Source organism: Geospiza fortis, unplaced genomic scaffold (genome assembly GCF_000277835.1).
Source record: "Geospiza fortis unplaced genomic scaffold, GeoFor_1.0 scaffold104, whole genome shotgun sequence".
NCBI lineage: Eukaryota > Metazoa > Chordata > Aves > Passeriformes > Thraupidae > Geospiza > Geospiza fortis.
This window is the reverse complement of record NW_005054325.1, coordinates 4,823,840-4,831,908: the sequence shown is the minus strand read 5'-3', so window position 1 is coordinate 4,831,908 and position 8,069 is coordinate 4,823,840.

Sequence of the window (8,069 nt, the reverse complement as noted above, 5' to 3'; positions counted from 1 at the left end):
AACTCCTCCATTTCTCTTTCTTCCTTAAGGCATGGGTCTCCTGGAAAGTAACTGTAAAAAGTTGCATCTTATTTCTGCATAGATTTATTACTTTGTTTACCTAAAGTCAGATGAACTGGGTTTAATAACCACATCAAATGTTTGCTGGGTTTTTTTTAATCCTCTTGGCTCTTCAGAAATAACATAACAGAGAGAGAGAGCAAATGAGCTGGATGCAATTACATTTTGTGCACACACACTGAGAGCAGAACCTGAAGACAGGATTGTTGTGCAATGTAAACAAGGCATAAACTTATCCTGCTGAGCCCTGGTAGCTAGTGATCTGAGAGGGAAAGAATCCAGTGGATTTCTGAAGCACTGGGATGAGCCTGCAGTACTGACAGGAAGATCAGGATTATTTTGTTTTCTTTAGAACTGAACATATTTTATACTTGTTGAAATAATAAGCATAGGAAAAAACAACCCACTAGAAAACTTTTAACAGCCAGGGTACAAAAGAATGCTGCAGTATCCAAAAGAGTTTTTACTCTGCAGGGAGATACAGCAGGAGCTGTGCTCTTCTTTCTGTCTTATGTAGTCTAAGGTCTGCATTATGCTCATTATAATGATATCAGTGTTTCTAAATTAAAGCGGCTATGCCTAGATTCCACAGGGATGTGTGTCACAGAAATGCATGTGCTAGTAATTAAAACAGAGTGTTCAAATATTGCTCCATGTTCAGACAAGAACCTTTTTATGCAGTTGTGTAATTTAAAAAAAAAAAAAAAAAGGAAGGTAGGCCCAAACTGAGGGCAGCACTAATGCACTGCACAGCCACTGACACGACAGGAGACCTTGTGCACTACTGCTGCCACCAGCCACAATGAAGAAAAGAAGTGTTTTCAAATACTAAGTAGCATTTAAGAAAGATTTTATGGAAGTCTATTCAAACTCCAGCTCTGTGTTCCCACTGCAAAGCAACCACTTGCAAAACTCACTCCAAAGAATGACTAGTCACCTAGAAAGCAAATGAGATACAGCTACAATGAAACAGATACTCCTTTAGTAAATCCTACCACTAGGCTATTCCATATGCAGCCGTCAGTATTTTGTGCCTTTTCAGGGGCAAGTATTTGGCTCTTCAGGGAGGAAAAAAAAGGCACAAAGAGGCACCTGGGCTGTGCTGCACTTCATGGGGCAGGGGATAGTCCTTCCTGATCCCCCCATGGACAACAGATTTGTGAAAAGACCTACAGAGCAATTACTCTAATCACAATCCTAGCAAATGTGATTAATGATCAAACAGTTTTCCAGTGTTTGGGAAAATCCTGTCTTAGTGTTATTTGCCTTTAATTCCTCCCACTGCAATCAGCTGTGTAAGTTGACAAAATGCAAATTCAAAAAGCACTACCTTTTTTGTCCCAGGGGTGCTACAGCTTCATTATACCAAACCTACTCTTTAGCAGCTGACCTAATTTCTTCTGTTGTTATAATTTTAGAAGGAAGTTTTTACAGGCTCTTTGTACATGATACGGATTAGTATTTGAAGGTATCTTGGCCAAAAAAAGAGGATGAAAAATAGTCTTTTGTTCCCAGTACATTGTTGGTTTAATTTAGTCAGGTGTGTCTCGTGGAGTCACATTTAAGGCTTGCTGATTTTGCTCCCAACTTGCCTTTATGTGTTCTGAGGCTGAAATAAAGCTTGTGTTGCACATGTAGTGTGGCTAAAGAATTATCTCCCCTCATCACCTGAACCGCCAAGGAGTTTTACACTGGGTCAAACCTAATGCATTGGCACTTCACAATCTAGCAGCTCAGATCTGCTTTCAAAACAAACACCTCAAATGTGTCATTAAAAGGCTAAAATACACTCACTGGGAAAGACCTGCATCCCAAAAATGTGGCTGCATGAGTCTTAGACTGATACAAGGGGCTCCTGCAAAAAGCAACACTTTACTCAGAGCAGTAGTGAAGAGGATGGAGTTTGTCTTATACAATTTTTGCAGTAACTTGCTACAGTCTGTTGATTTTTGCTCAGTCACACCTAGTCAAACAGGTTTACATTGTCTCCTGCCTCATCATCTTTTCTTTCCTTTCCTTTCCTTTCCTTTCCTTTCCTTTCCTTTCCTTTCCTTTCCTTTCCTTTCCTTTCCTTTCCTTTCCTTTCCTTTCCTTTCCTTTCCTTTCCTTTCCTTTCCTTTCCTTTCCTTTCCTTTCCTTTCCTTTCCTTTCCTTTCCTTTCCTTTCCTTTCCTTTCCTTTCCTTTCCTTTCCTTTCCTTTCCTTTCCTTTCCTTTCCTTTCCTTTCCTTTCCTTTCCTTTCCTTTCCTTTCCTTTCCTTTCCTTTCCTTTCCTTTCCTTTCCTTTCCTTTCCTTTCCTTTCCTTTCCTTTCCTTTCCTTTCCTTTCCTTTCCTTTCCTTTCCTTTCCTTTCCTTTCCTTTCCTTTCCTTTCCTTTCCTTTCCTTTCCTTTCCTTTCCTTTCCTTTCCTTTCCTTTCCTTTCCTTTCCTTTCCTTTCCTTTCCCCTTTCCTTTTTTCCACTTTTTTTTAACACTTGTGCTAGAATTGTTATCAGAAACTACCAACATGATAAAAACAGAGTGGGCTTCAGGGGCCTGTCCTGAGTTCAGACTTAACTCCTGAGATCACTTACCTATGACAGATGTTCATTTAAGTAATTAATACATACGATGTTCATTTAAGTAATTAATATATATGACTGAGTGTAGAGCTTTGGAGTCTTCCCAGCCCTTCCCTGTGCAGTTAAAGTAACTACATTTTTCTATCATGGCACGTGCCAGGTGAGAAATCAGAAAGTGGTTTTTGCAGGGCACGAGCTGAAAACTTTCCCCTTGCTCCCAAGGGGAGAAAGGCTGACTTGCAGCAATTTTTAATCCAGGAATACAAACTCTGTGGAGATGAACTCTCTCAAAAAGCTGTGACAGCAGGGCTAATTTGGAGTAAAGCATTTTTGGACCAAATAAATGGCACACCAGGGAGAGTAGGAGGTCTGGAAGGAGGCTGCAGAAAGTGCGGGTGAGTAACCTAGGTTATTGTACTAATGAGATTATGTTTTGCTTTTAGATCTGCTGTAGAGAGAGCCTGAGTAATTTGGTCTTGGCCTGTGTCATGAGGAGGGGGAGGCTAAGATTTAATGACCAAAATAGCTGTAATGCTGCCAGGGTGTGCCTTGGTTCCCTGGGCACCCCCTCACAGCTGTGCAGGAGAGTCACAGGGAACTTTTCCTTTTAGTCTTCTCTATGCCACCAGCCACTGTTCTCTCACCAAGCCTCTCCAAGACCTCCCTTACCTTCAGGCCCATCCTTCAGGCTTTTTGGCACCTCCATCGATGCTTGGTGAGATTCCTTTTTCCTGGAATCCAGTCTGGAAAGTGCTTGACAGCAGGGACCCTCCTGCCTCCCATCCCACTTTTTCTGGGCTGGGACTTCCCTTCCCACATCTGGGACCTCCCCAAGCCCCCTTGGTACAGGGGAGCCTCTCTGCACTGCTAGGAGCCCCCATCAGAGCATAGCTTTCCTCTCCCTGCAGGCATTGCAGTGCAATCAGCCCCCGCTGAGCTGATTTTTGATTTCCCAGGTTTCTCTCTGAGCACCAAACAGAGCATTTCATATCTACAAAAATGTGTGTATTATATATCCTGTTACAGTAAAATAACAGTGGCTGGTGTAAGTCCCTTTTATACAGCTTATCAGACTCCCTCGTAGGGAATTATTTATTGTGTTTTAATTATATTGATGTAGTGCAACCGTACATAGTTCTCCCTGTAAAAGCAGAATGAGAAAAATCCCTAGGTAAGGGAAATTCTGCTGGTCAGTTTTAGAAAAACCTTCACACGCCTAACTTCTGTTTCAGGAATCCTGTGATTTTCTGTATGTGTTGATGATAACTTCCTTCTCCAAGTGATAGAGGAACCACCAAGGAGAGGTGCTATTCTGGACCTCATTCTCACCAATAAGGAGAGTCTGGTGTGGAATGTGAAGCTCAGGGGCAGCCAGGGCTGCAGTGAACATTGAATGGTGGCATTCAAGATCCCTAGGGCAGCAAGCAGGGAGCACAGCAAGCTCACTGCCCTGGAATTCAGGAGAGCAGACTTGGGCCTTTTCAAGGATCTGCTTGGTAGAGTATCACAGGATAAAGCTCTGGAGAGAAGAGGGCCCAAGAAAGCTGGTTAATATTCAAGGATCACCTCCTCCAACCTCAGGAGTGATCCATCTCAAAAAAAAAAAGAGGAATTCCAAGTAAGAGGAAGTAAGGAAAAAATGCCAGGAAGCCTGAACCAAAGAAAAACTTGGTCTAGTAGAAGGTGTCCCTGCCTATGGAAAGTGGTTGGAACTCAATATTTAAAGTTTCTTCAACCCAAAGCATTCCATGACCCAGCTCCATGCATGACTAAAGTAACTGCATAATTATATTTCTGTAACTCCAGCCTCCTCCACTGCTCCCCTTTCCTTGGTTATCTCCAGTCTGCCATCATTCAGACGCTGTGCTCCACCAGCACAAAGGGCAGTGCCCAAGGCCATGTTTGGTCATGGATGTGCTCTGCATGGATACACTTCACAGCTCCCTTGTTCTGTCAGAACTCAGGGGTGAGGTTGAAGTCCTTCTTTTCTGTTTCCAGGATTTCCATGGGGATGAATTTTGGCAAGCTTTGGTCCATGTCCCTGCACTTGATGGCATGCCATGCCTTTTGATGGCTTTCACTTTGGCAACTTTTTTTTTCTTAATATCCATACCATGTCTCATATCTTCCTCTCAAAGTTCTGTCTTCCTCCTTGATTTTTTCTCTTCCTTTTGCAGCATCTGTGAGCTTAGTTTTGGCATGTTTTGGTCCTTTGCGCTGCACCTCATTTCCTCCCAGACCATTTTCTGGAAGTCACTAAATGTCGCAGTTTTCTGGGGTTTTTTGAGTTTTTTCAGTTGCATTTCATTTGATCCTATCTCCTTTCCAGAGTGTTTGCAAGCCTTTCTTTCCTGGTTTGCAAGATTCCATTTCCCTTAAAATTTCCTTTAAAAATGTGAAGAAGCGAGAACTCATCTTCAAGTGTATCCAAACTTGTGTTCAGCCTTACTCACTGCTTTTAGTATTAGGCAGAACTGTCAGTAGAGTTTCTACAGGACTGGTTATACCCCAAAAATATAAGCATGCTTATGGCTTATAGTAGTGGTGGCAGAGCTGCATCCACAGAGTATCAGCATCTGGAACTCCCAAATTGCAAAATTACTTTTTTTGTTTCCCTTCCAACCCAAACTATTCCATGAGTCTGTGGACATTAAGGGAATTAAGCACTGTGCAGAGGATGAAGCCCTAAATTAGAAAGCACTAGGCAGAAATTCAAACAGACTGTGGAATTGCTGGACTGGGCAGAAAAGTTGTTAGCCTTGTGAGTCCATCTTATTCATTTTCTTCTTTTCTCAGTGCAGTGAAACCACAACTTCTATCCCCCATATCATCCTTTAAAATATTTTAATGTTTATGTCAGTGCACTCCAGGCAGTTAATAGATTCTTTCATATATTTGTGACTGCTTGACTTTCATCAATTTACATTTATTTGTTCATGGTACATTGTAATCCCTCAGTGGGTGGAAGTAAAAAATCAGCAAGCACTAAAACCATTTATATCAGTTTTATCAAATTGTTCTTCAATCAATATTGGGCAGGTTTTTTTTTTTTCTTTTAGACTGCTAAAAAAAAATCCAGTTTCCTAGCTAATTTCTTCAAGTTTACCTGAAAGAGACAGGGTAGAAAGGGAAGACAGATTGCCCAAGTTTTATATTTGTATTATAGCTATTCAGGTGGAATGAAAATAAGTATTTAAAAAGGAGTGGCAACAGATTTTTCAAGGATTAGTGTTTATATCACAGATAAAGCAGAAAAAGACAGACATGGCATGATAAGAATTAAAAGTGGTTAGAAGTGGGTGTGACTGTGAAGGAGGAAGAAAATTAAAAGTTGAGTGATGGTAAAAGAGAGAGTCAGGGAAGAGACTTAAATAATTGAGAAAATGGGCAAGGATAAGTGTACCAACTTTTGCTTGTGATAGGGATGAAGGGACTGTTAAGGATGTCTTCCATAAGGACAGAGGGGGGAAGAAAAGGAGGGAACATGCAAGAATGCTGTGATTTTGAGAGAAAAGCCTGCAAAGCCTGGGCATGATCCATCTGCCCTGAGGTAAGACTGACTTTGATTAATTCAATCAAGAGGGTAGGACAAAAGGAATAACAATGCTTATGAAGAGACTGGAGAAATCCAATGAGCACCCCAGGGGGCTCCTTGGAAGTTCAGCAGCAGCCATATGAAAGTTGAGTTGGCAAAGACACTTCTCCAAGAAGACATAACAGGTAAAATGTAGGACTGGATGGATGGAGAGACCAAGATAAATGCACTGGTGCCAATGTGACTGGGTACTGGTGCACCAGGAAAGAGAGCCTGCTGAGATTTCCATGGCAAATGGGAATTGAAAAGGAAGCCTCAGTTGTCAAAAGGGAGAAGCAAAGATGGAGTTCTGGAAGCCAAGGAGAGCCAAGTGTTGAGGGGAAAAAGAAAGTAAGAGACGGGAATCAGTGAAGATACAAAAAAACCCAACATCATTTAAGGAGGCAGAAATCACAAGAGTGATTTCAGTAGTGTGATAAGATAGTAGAATGCCAGAATGCAAGACAGAGTAGAAAAGCTTGGAAGTACTCTCTGTGTGTGAGTTGTGGTTTTAGTCTTGGTGAGATCTGAGCCAAAGAAATGAGGGGATGTTGTGATTATTGAGAATAAATGTGCACACTGCAGGAAAGTTAGTGAAGGCTCTGAAGGACAGAGGGAACAAGACAGAGAAGTGTTAGGAGCATGTGAAAGAGAGGTGCTGTGAATATTGGTATCTTCAGGAACTGGTTTATGCAGTCTTGCACTGTGAAGAGAACTCACAGGAGAAAGCTTGGTAGCACAGGTAGGGAAGATGTTTTCAGAGATTTTTCCTTCCTCGATCTGAAGCTTGATGGATGTACATGGATCCTTTAGCATCAAGGCTGGTTTTCAGACAAACCAGCAAGACAGAAAGGAATAACTGACCATAAGGAGAGATAGTTAAGGGAATGGAGGGAAAGAATTTGGTTGAGAAATATGGAACTATCAAGTTAGTCTAACTGGCATCCATCATCTACCATTTCTTACAGCATCATCATTTCCCAATATCCACTGTACTGAAATTCTATGTAATGACAAGAGGGATTCAGGTCACCTGGAAGACCAGCAGCTGTACCTGCTGATTTCTAGGGTTATACCTGTCTCTCTTTTGTCAAAGATGAGAAGCAGGAAAAGAAAAACCAGATTTCAAAGTCAGGGTCAGCAGAGATGAGCACACCATTTGCATTTTACTTTATTCATGTGGGCTAGCTCAGCAGGCAAAGTCTAGAATACCGATAAAAGATTCTGTAACAAAAAAAATATGTTGCAAAAAAGTAGTGACTGCACATCATTTTCTTCCCTTATATAAATGAGGCACTGTTGGTGGGGGAGACATTGGGGGGAGTGTCATGTTTCATTTCACTCAGGAAATACAGATGTAGTCTAGACAAAAAAGGCTCCTGATATTCTACCAAGGAAATATTTTGCGAAAAAAGAGGTTCAGCTGGGCCCCATGGCTGTCACATAATCCTGCTCCTAGGTGGTACCTACTGTATTGGGTCTACATGTTCTCCCTCTGTTTTCAATCTGATCAGCTCACAGAGCTGGCTCTGTCCTTGGTTGCTGGCACAGAAACCCTCAGTTAGACCTCTATAGAAAGGAAAACCTTTTACAGCTTGGATCCTATCATCTCCCAAAACATAACTGCTCTTCCCTTTACCCCACACATCCCATTAGCTCAAGCACAGGTTTTTGTCCCTCCCTTCCTACAAAGTAGCATGGAGTTACTGAGTACAGAGCATCTCTTCATGGCCCTATGGTTGTGGAAGCCACTGGGGACATGTGTTTGAGGGGTGCTAGCACTGAACATGCCTTACTGAGGCAGCTCAAGGAATACACAGACATGGGCAAAATAATTAGTAGGTATGTGATTTTCCTTGCCTGAGGCTTCTGAGCT